General features: G+C 43.1%; 1 long non-coding RNA gene and 1 pseudogene across 1 annotated transcript; both read left to right on the top strand.

Moving 5' to 3' along the window:
• Positions 1-486: 486 nt before the first annotated feature.
• On the top strand, positions 487-5,125 carry LOC123056939 (disease resistance protein Pik-2-like; annotated as a pseudogene).
• A 1,549-nt stretch (positions 5,126-6,674) lies between these two features.
• Positions 6,675-7,953, top strand: LOC123061702 (uncharacterized). Its single transcript, XR_006429229.1, has 2 exons — positions 6,675-7,020; positions 7,160-7,953. It is a non-coding gene; the product is annotated as an uncharacterized lncRNA (long non-coding RNA).
• Positions 7,954-10,639: the final 2,686 nt, after the last annotated feature.

Here is a 10,639-nt window from a genome sequence, read left to right as displayed (position 1 = left end):
GTAAGATCTTTACCTCTTTACCTCTCTACCTATATATATATATATATATATATATATATATAAACCAGTTATTGCTTCTGGTCGTCCGTCATGGTTGTTTTGCAAAAAGGCCCCTAAGTTTACAGGAAATCAACCCGCAGTCTTTGTTTTAGTGGCATCCAGAGAAAACGTTTTGATTTTGCAAAAAAGACCCTATAGTTTGATATATTCAACCCGTGATACATATGTCCATATGTCCAAGGACCAGGTCAACGTGAGCACACGGCGGCTCGAGCGGCGCTGTCGCGGCGGCTCGATGCAGAACGGCGGCGACGGTGATTAGAGCTTGCAGGGGCTAGATTCGTGCGCGGGAGGGGCTGGGGAGACGGATACGGAGGTTGGCGGTGAGGCGGGTATGGAGGTTGGCGGTGAGGTGGGGGTCGCCGGCGACACCCACAAATCCAGATCCAGAGAGCTAGAGAAGGTTGTTCTCAACCGGACGGCGAGATGGAGAACGCGGTGGGCGCGCTGTCGGGCATGGTGGAGGCGCTGCCAGGCAAGCTGGGCGAGCTGCTGCAGCAGGAGTACGAGCCGCTCTCCGGTGCCCGCGGGGACGTCACCTTCTTCTAGGCCAAGCTGAGCACCATGCACGCCGTCGTCCTCCGGTGCGAAGCCCTCGAGGAGCCCGACGTCCAGGCCACCAGCTGGATCGCCCAGGTCCGCGACCTCGCCTACGACATCGAGGAATGGGTCGACCTCTTCGCCCACCGCGCCGACGCCGGCACCAACAACGCCGACGCCGGCACCTCCCACCGGTTCTCCCGCTGGATCCGCCGGCTCACCACCATCCCCGACCGCCACATCTTCGCCACCGAGCTGAAGGTGCTCCGAGCGTGCGTCGTCGAGGTGAGCAAGCTGCGGAAGCGCTACAGTCTCGACCCGCAGATGTTGTCTCATCACGCGCCCGCCGTCGACCCCCGGCTCTTCGCGCTCTACGCCGACAGTGCCGGCCTGCGGCATGGACGGGCCGCGGGACGAGGTGGCGGGGATGGTGACCAGAGCGGGCTCGGACGGGCCGTGGGACGAGGTGGCGGGGATGGTGACCAGAGCAGGCTCGGACGGTCTCAAGGTCGTGTTCATCGTCGGGATGGCCGGCTCCGGGAAGACGACGCTTGCTAGGGAGGTGTATAGGTTGCTCAACACGGGGTTCAAGTGCCGCGCGTCGGTTTCAGTCGGGCGGAGCTAGGACGTCGCCAAGGTGCTCGGCAATATGCTATCCCAAGTGGACAGCGAGTACAGCAGAGGAGGAGGTGATGCGGGCGATGTGGCTCAATCAATTGGGAGGCTGAGGCAGCATCTGCAATATAAGAGGTACTCTATTTGCTAATTCCATCAATCCATTTCAATTGTTACTGACAAGAGTTTTAACCAAAACAGTTAGTTCCACCATTTTTGCTGAAAATTTTATTTTGCTCAACAAGCCTGTTATTCTGTCGACCATCATTTATACTGAAAATTTGTCTTCAATATACTGTCTTTCTGTGCCATATTGTGTGTCACTTGCTACACATATCCTCGACCATCATTTATACTGAAAAATTGTCTTCAGTACACTGTCTTTCTGTGCCATATTGTGTGCCACTTGCTACACATATCTTCGATAAAACTCAGTCCCGCTCCCTCTTGGTTGAGATAAATGATACATGTATACGCTCTGACTCATTTCCCTCTTGTCATCAAATAGGTATCTTGTTACGATTTCATCATTTGCAAGTCCATGGAAGACAACTTTGGTGCTCTGGTACACGCTCAACAGCAAGATGTCCACCTGTCAATGGCACTGTACAACGGCTATCTTTGCTGAATAGTGGTAAGCCGGATCAGGCTGCTGCACAAATCGACGGCACAAAAGTATCTCGTGCTCGCTCTTTTGTCGTATTTTCTCACACTGGTCGCACGCCTTGTCTAAATGACCTCAGTGTACTGCAGGTTCTTGACCTCGAAGGCTGTCAAGGTCCATTGTGCCTTGATGGTCTCTACAAATTGCTGCTTTTGAGGTACTTGAACCTCAAGGGGACATATGTTAGCGAGCTCCCAGAACAGATTGGACAGCTAAGATGCCTGGATACACTGGACGTGAGATCCACAAAGGTGAAAGATCTACCTCCTAGAATTGTCAAGCTGGAAAAGTCAATGCATTTACTCGCCGGGAACGCCAAGTTGCCGAGTGGGGTAACCAAGATGAATTCATTGTTGATACTTTTGTGCAGCAATATTGGGAAGAGCGCTGAGGCGAACATCATTCAAGAGCTCAGTGAAATGGTAAGCTTGAGCGAACTGGAAATATTTTGTAATGTTACTCAGACGTCTGGGAATAAGAATCAATTCGCATTTTCGAGCGATGGATTTCGTAGTATTAAGAAGCATTTGATAAGGTGCAGCTTGCCATCAGTGACCTTTGTAACCAGCGGTTTATCGAAGGTTGAAGTGCTTGAGCTAAAGTTTGAAGAAGGCCTTTCAGAGGAGTCGAGTGGTGTGTCATCTGTCTGGCCTGAAGCATATGATCGTCGAGTTTTCACAGCATTATGTGGGTACTGCAGCAAAATAAATGATGCCCCTAGAACTCGGCATTATCATTCCACAAACTAAATGTATGATGTTTTCTGCCATTATCTTCAGAAACTTTATTTTGCCTTCAGTTTCAGTCCAAACTAAACTTGCAGACTGACCCTATATGGAGTTCATGTGAATACAGAATACCTTTGTTTTGTAAATGTCTGTATTCTGTATCCATTAATCAGTATTTCCAAATCCAGCTATTTATAGATTCTACATGGATTTCATGTGAATAGTTTTGTATACAAATGATTTTTTTTGTATCCACGTCATATGGATATCTGACCAATATCATATATATTCAAAATTTAGCCATTTATATATTTAACATGGATTCACAAAAAAAGATTTAACATGGAGTTCGTATAGAACAAATTGCTAATTTCTATACTGGGCAGAGAAATAAGGAATAAAGAGAGAGGAATAAGGAAGAAAAGGAATTATCCTAAAAACAAATAAGAGGCTCGTGGGAATCGAGACAAAGATATTAACGTTTTAAGCCTTTCTTTGTGATTAAACTTTTACAGTTAAAGATATCAACTGTGCCGACATAAAAGGTATTGGATGAAGCAAAACATTGTAGTTAGAGATAAGAGGCCGGACCAGAGATGGAGGCCAGCTTTCTCGATCTTGGCTTTGTGAAGTTAGGATGATGCGCGACCAGCTTGAAAGGAGTTGGAGTGCCACCAAACAACACTTAAGTCGGTGATGTCTCCATAGTACTTCTACACATATTGTCACTGGTTTCCATCACTTTTCTTTCCCATAAGGACACCAAATTCCATAGGCATCATGATGATCATTAGAAAATGACTACTATGTAGTACATATTAAATCTACATGCAATTAATGCCCTGTTTAATCACAAAATCAAGGGTTTGGACTAATGTTTATTCAAAGCATTTATGTATCATTCAATATAATTTATTGTTTTAAAATAAATTTATTGAGCTAGAGACATGAGAAGCTTTTTTTTTTCTCCCGTTGCAACGCACGGGCCTTTTTGCTATTGCTAGTATATATATATATATATATATATTATATACTAATAAAGCAGCCATGGCTTTCTGGTCGTACGTCGTCGCCGATTTTTCAGAAAGGTCCGTGTAGTTTTCAGTATTCAACCCGCGGTCCTTTTTAAAGGGAGAAAACGTTTCGAGCCCAGATCCGGCCCGCCCAGGCCCGAGTGCCGCCGCTGCCACCACCAGCGCCCGCAGGACGCCCTCCTCCTCCCGGACGCTTCCTCCCTGGCCCGTCGCCCACTCCCAGTCCTCCCTCGTGCGTCGTCCGGCGACCACCCAGGTCAAACCGCTGCTCCCCTGCCTTATCTCTTTCCTCTCTCTCTCTCTCTCTCTCTCTCTCTCTCTAATCTCCTTGTCACTCCTCTCCAGGAGCTCAGCGCCAGCACCATGGATGCCCAGTCCTCGAGCTCACCTTGGAGGTTCGAACGCCGCCACGGGACCTTCACCGGCCAGATCCGGCGCCTCCCTCCCGGATCCGCGCGCCCTCCATCTCCTCTACTCGATCCGGCGCCGCCCAACCCCCCATGACCTCCACCATGGCGCCCGCCGAGATCCTGTGCATCCTCTCCGTTGATGCGCCGTCGTCGCATGAGGACTTGGACGCCTGGCTCGCTGACAACCTCCCCCAAATCCTACAGGAGGTTCAGGTACAACATCTACTTGATTAATTTCTGAATTCCACTTCTTTTTTGTGCCTGTATATGCAATTGAGGGAGACTCTTCTTGATGATCTTGTGTGCCAAATCTTACATGGACAGTTTGAATGTGTGATACATTGTGTGATCCAGCGACAAAATTCAGTTGGTGCTACTATGTATCAGTCAAGGGAATGGTACAGAGAAGAGAGAATGAGGACAATACAAAGTGAGTGAGAGAGTGTGAGTGATTAATGAAGGGGTATAGGCTTTGTACTACTACATACAGTACATTGTACAAACAAGGAAGTGGGTGGTGTGCTATCTTTCCTGACTCATGTACTGGTGGATTGATGTTCTAACGATCATATGAATTATCAATGAAGGATAACATGCATATTCAGTTCTCCTCTCAATTTTCATGGTGCCAAGCTTGATTTTTATCCATCTAACTGACTGAAAGTACCTTCTAATCACTATTGAACGCATATGTTAGTTAGTTTGACTGTATACACCACACAAAAATCAAAAAATGAATTCTAGGGGGATCCGCGTCAGGTGGCTGCGGATGAGCGGCTGGGTAAAATTGGAGTGGAGGTCTGTAACTAACCTCACCTTAATGAGGGGCTCCGGATGCATCATCGGCATACTTAATTTCTTCAGACATCTTGCCTTTTCCCGATCTTTTAGTCAGTTCCCATCCATAGGAAGAGCTGGTACATGCGCCTTTATCTGCTCACAGTTTCCCTTTTCTTGAGCTGCAATATTAAAGTTTGGTTTCAACGCTTGAGCCCAAAGTCCTGTGCAGCGTGTCTCCTAACTTGGTGCATGATGTTTGTGCAATTTTGGTTGTTCTTTTGTTATTTTGTACAGATTCTAATCTGATGTTTTGCACATTGACGTGTGTATATCTGTGTTCTTGTGCAGCCAGGATGTTCATGGGAGCCTTCGGCGGGCTGATTGGCCTCCCCGGCCCATGTCCATGAGTTGACTCCATCCGTCTCTGCCCCGATCACCGGCCTGAACCAGGAGTATCTTCTATGTTGCAAGCAAAGATGATGAAACACCTGGACCATCTTGCACGCGGTAAGAAAATGATTTATTCATCAATCAATGGTGGGCAGAAGTAGCCCGACACTTTTGCTTGTTTCCACTACCTGTTAATGTATCAGGATGTGTGGCTTAACTTACATAGACTAACTGTGCTCATGACATAGTTGGGTTTATGTTGCATCGTTGCTGATCAACCTTCTTTAGAACCTTAAACAATTGGATATTTTAATCTTGTTGTTCAAGTAACATGTTAAACTTACACGGAAGCCAATTCAAATGGTTTCAGTACAGCTGTACAACCAGCTGCTAGAAAAGGAAATTACCTTCCATGTAGCCATCGGGTTCAGGAAAGGAGGTGGAATTTGCCAACTATTATTCTCTTCCTATCGCCATCTTCTCTGTTTTGCCGAATGATTAAATCTCAACACCCCTGCATGAGCCCCAAGGCACCCCATGATTCCTATGATTCACCGACATTGGGCCGGTCCTACATTGTTGAACTAATCTTCATATGATATGTGACATTGGGCAATTTTCTTTATAGCCCGCGGTAGCAGGCAGTGTACTTAATCTAGCTTCAGTTATAGAAAAATATGACAATGTAATTTTGATCCAGATCTTGAGTCCAATCTCAGGACAGGACAATTTAATTTCTTTTATATGCAGCTTGCAGTCTTTGCGACCTGGTGGCATAGAAATCAGGGTCCTATGCATACTAAATGTGCAGCTTGGCATGGCTCTTGGCACACACACAATCCATCAGATGAACAGAGCACTCTTGGAGTACTCCTGTATTTCCTACAACAATATTACTTACATTTAGTTTGGTGCCATCGTGGAAATTCAGATGGGCGTTCCGCAGCGTGTTCAGAATAATACTTTGCAAGGGACAGCAGCTCGACGTCGATCAGCAGCAGCAGGTTCTGCAGCTTCGACGAGCCCGATGAGCCGCGATCGTGCTCAACTCTTGCCAGGAGGGTGTGTAGGAGTTTCCCCTTGAACTCCATGACCTGATTCTAAGGTTCATAATTTAGCCTATTTTTGGCTGTTGATTACTCCTTTGTTTCTTTGTACATGTTATGATTAATGGTGCTTTGGAACTCTTGTGGTCTGTAGGTCATTGTTCTGCTGGCACTCACTTCACCTGAACGGCTGGACCAGATGATAGTGGATAACTGGATATACGCAGTGCAGTATATTGCTATAAGGTTGCGTAGCTATAAGGTTGCGTATTAGCTTCCAGTGATTTTACTCTTTTGTCCATCCTCTGCAGGTCGCTAGCACATGTGAATTGTTCTCGTCAAGAGCATGCTTGTGACATCATTACTATATGTGATGCAGGGCAAAAGGATGTTGTCAGAAGGTAAAAACACATCTAATCATTTCCCTTTTTTTTCCTTGCCCTTTTCACCGTCATATACACTTCATCTCCCACTGTAACGGATAACCAAATTTGTATTCTTGAAAGTTTTAATCATCTCTATTGCAGGCTTGCAGCTAAGTGTTCAAGTACAATCTCTAGCCAAGTTCCCTTTGTTGTTGTGTTGTATTTTGAGGAAAGGTGGTCGAGCAGCTCGTGACATATGTATCGCGCCTGCTCTGCAGCTGCCTTGACCCGCCGCCGACGTCGCCGGTTGAGACGCAAGGGTGCAAGATCATCGTGGGGCCCATTGCATGGGCGCAAAGTATGCTTGATTGCCATGTCGTAGGCGAAGGTGCTAGAGCTTGGTGGCGTGTTTGTGGTGTTTTTTCTCCCATTGCAACACATCGATTGATTTATTCATGCATCTGTCGATTTACTCTGAATTTTTTTCAGTCGTCAAACATTAACTGGATTGGTTCGTGGATATGCAGTGTGACAAGTCGTGTGAGATGAACATGGTGAACCATCTCAATGTGAAGCCAAGTATGTGGTGGATTTTCCATGGATGATGAAAGACTGGTAAGGGTAAAAGTTTGAGCTGCCAAATTTTGTGTGACCGAGGTCCTGGACGGTCAAACCTAAAAAGTTCAGTGAAGATTCAGGTTACACATGGATTCCTTTTTGTTGCCTACAATGCTGTAATCACGCTAACTATGAGCATGGTGTGTACCAGAGATGATTCAAAAATTGCTTGCAGATAGGCAGTTGGATGTCAAGGAGGCCGAAGCCTGTTGTGCCAAAACTAACACATTAGAATCTTACAATTTGCTGCTACCATATTTCAATGTAAGAACACGATGATGCAAAGGAATCTTATTATGTAGCCATATGTAATCTCAATTTGTTGCTATGTATAAACTATGATAGGAGTAGGATCATATAGATGTGTATCCATTTTTGCCTTCTACTGATCTATGACAAAGGGGATGTGCTGGACTAAGTGGCCGTTGCTATTGAAGCAAAGGAGCGGAAACTCGAAATTTTCAACCAATGGAGGTTATCTTTCATATGGATTTTATTATAGATACTTGTAGATGTGTGTCAGTTCCTTAGATCATGTTTGATTCTTAAAATTTTAGATGTTTCATGTAACCATCAATTATGCTACTAGCAGTCCCTGTACATTCTTTTTTACCTGTTCTAAAAAATTATCTCGGTTTATGAGCACCACACATTTTAATGTATAAGTAAGATTATGAGTTGATCCAGTGCCGAAAACAATTCAGTTGAACATGTTTTTTCTAGCAGTTTTAGGCAACAATTCATCTGCATATGAAGTTTGATTCCATGTGAAGTCTGATTGATTTTTTCTAGGATTCTTCAGGTTTGATTGGTGAAGCTACATTCAGCAAAGAAGATATGTTTATTTGTAGGGAAATTTTGCAGGTACAATCCATCCAGCCATACATAAGACTGATATTCTCATTCGTTAACAATGTGGACATGGCCTCTACTCTGTTGTGCGTTGAGAAAAGGCTGGGACATATATTACTATCTGTATAATCTTGCTTTGTAAAATAATTTGTGGTAACAAACATGTTAACAAGGGCGCAAGTTTTTCTATACATAATTTCAGAAGTACTCCCTCCATTCCTAAATATATGATGTTTTGGTAGTCTAATTTGAACCACCAAAATGTCAAGGAAACAGAGGGAGTACTATTAACTTTTGTGGCTGATTTCCCAAACTAAATCGCTAAAGCTTTTTGAACCATTTATTTCTGAGCTAAGGAGGAGAGCAAATATTATTCATGGTATATTGTAATTAAGAAAAAAGAGTGATTTAATGGTAAAAAAATACATGATAAGTATTGCATCAATAAAATATCTATGCCATTAGCCTGATTCTCGCACCTTGTATTCTCCCGTTGCAACGCACGGGCATTTTTGCTAGTTACTAATAAAGCGCCTATTGCTTTTGGTGGTACGTCATTTAGTTTACCCCATAAGTTGACAAAATTTACCCACCAATGCCACCCGTAAGTTAAAAAACGATTCGGTTCCACCAAATTCGCCGCGGCGCTAACTTATTTAAGGTGATGAAGCTGAATATATATCAGATGCATGGAGATAGTGCAGTGGCTAAAGCCTCTCTATTCTACCTTGGACACAAGGGTTCGAACCTTTTTTGTCAGGCACCTCCCCTACCCACCCAGTGCGCGTTAAGTGGGCCGGCCCACAGGGCGTGACGCCTCTTTTTTTTGCATTTCGTCATCTGTTTTTTTTTCTCATTTCTTTTTTTTGTTTCTTCCTTCTTTAAATTAATTTGAGATTTACAAAATTCAAAAGATTGTGAATTTTTAAAAACATGCTCAAGAAATCATAAAATGTTTGTGATTTCAAAAATGTGGGGAAATCATAAATTTTTTGCAGTTTCAAAAATATAATTGATTTTTCAAAAGTGTTCGCAAATTATTAAAAAAAGCACAATTTGGAAAAAAAATGTCGGGAAATAAAACCATGTACATGATTTTTGAAAAATAATCATGTATTCAAAAGAAATTCGTGAATTTGACAAAAATGACCATGAGATTTTAGAAAATATTGAAAAAACTCAAAAAATTTGCAAGTTTGTGGTCGATGAGATTTGTTTTTAAAGTGTATCGTGCAGTGGCAAGCTCATTGCCTTGGGATTTACCAAGTCGACTATATTGCGATCACGTGGACAAGGCATCCATCATCAGCGAGGGTGGGATGAAAGATAAGTGGCAGCATGGCGAGTCACTGTGTCAAAATAGAGGATGAAAAAAAAGCAGATGCTCATATGTCAAGGTATTTTTTTTTGAACACTCATATGTCAAGGTATTGAGTCATACTTATTTGGCTAGAGTGTATTTTTTTATCCCCAGGTTCTACAGATTTTCCCCCTCTTTTTGTGATGCACCTCTCCTCCCCTAGTGCGCGTTCATGGTCCGGCCCGCAGGGCGTGACTCCCCTAATTTGAGATTTACAAAATTCAAAAGATTGTGAATTTTTAAAAACATGCTCAAGAAATCATAAAATGTTTGTGATTTCAAAAATGTGGGGGAAATCATAAATTTTTTGCAGTTTCAAAAATATAATTGATTTTTCAAAAGTGTTCGCAAATTATTAAAAAAAGCACAATTTGGAAAAAAAATGTCGGGAAATAAAACCATGTACATGATTTTTGAAAAATAATCATGTATTCAAAAGAAATTCGTGAATTTGACAAAAATGACCATGAGATTTTAGAAAATATTGAAAAAACTCAAAAAATTTGCAAGTTTGTGGTCGATGAGATTTGTTTTTAAAGTGTATCGTGCAGTGGCAAGCTCATTGCCTTGGGATTTACCAAGTCGACTATATTGCGATCACGTGGACAACGCATCCATCATCAGCGAGGGTGGGATGAAAGATAAGTGGCAGCATGGCGAGTCACTGTGTCAAAATAGAGGATGAAAAAAAAGCGGATGCTCATATGTCAAGGTATTTTTTTTTGAACACTCATATGTCAAGGTATTGAGTCATACTTATTTGGCTAGAGTGTATTTTTTTATCCCCAGGTTCTGCAGATTTTTCCCCTCTTTTTGTGATGCATCTCTCCTCCCCTAGTGCGCGTTCATGGTCCGGCCCGCAGGGCGTGACTCCCCTATTTTTTTCATTTTGTCTTTTGTCTTTTCTTTTATTTTCTCATTTCTTTTTTTCTTCTTTAAATTAATTCGAGATTTTCAAATTTCAAAAAATTGCGAGTTTTGAAAAACATGTTTGAGAAATCATAAAATGTTTGCGAATTCAAAAATGTGTGGGAAATCATAAAATTTTCACAGTTTTAAAAAAATTAGTGATTTTAATGTCAAGAGAGGCCGGGATAGACCAATTTTAACATGGGAGGAGTCCGTTAAGAGAGACCTGAAGGATTGGAGTATCACCAAAGAACTAGATATGGACACG

This window comes from Triticum aestivum, chromosome 3A, assembly GCF_018294505.1.
Source record: "Triticum aestivum cultivar Chinese Spring chromosome 3A, IWGSC CS RefSeq v2.1, whole genome shotgun sequence".
NCBI classification, from domain to species: Eukaryota; Viridiplantae; Streptophyta; class Magnoliopsida; order Poales; family Poaceae; genus Triticum; species Triticum aestivum.
Note: the sequence above shows the minus strand (reverse complement) of the source record. Positions and strands in the feature narration are given on the sequence as shown.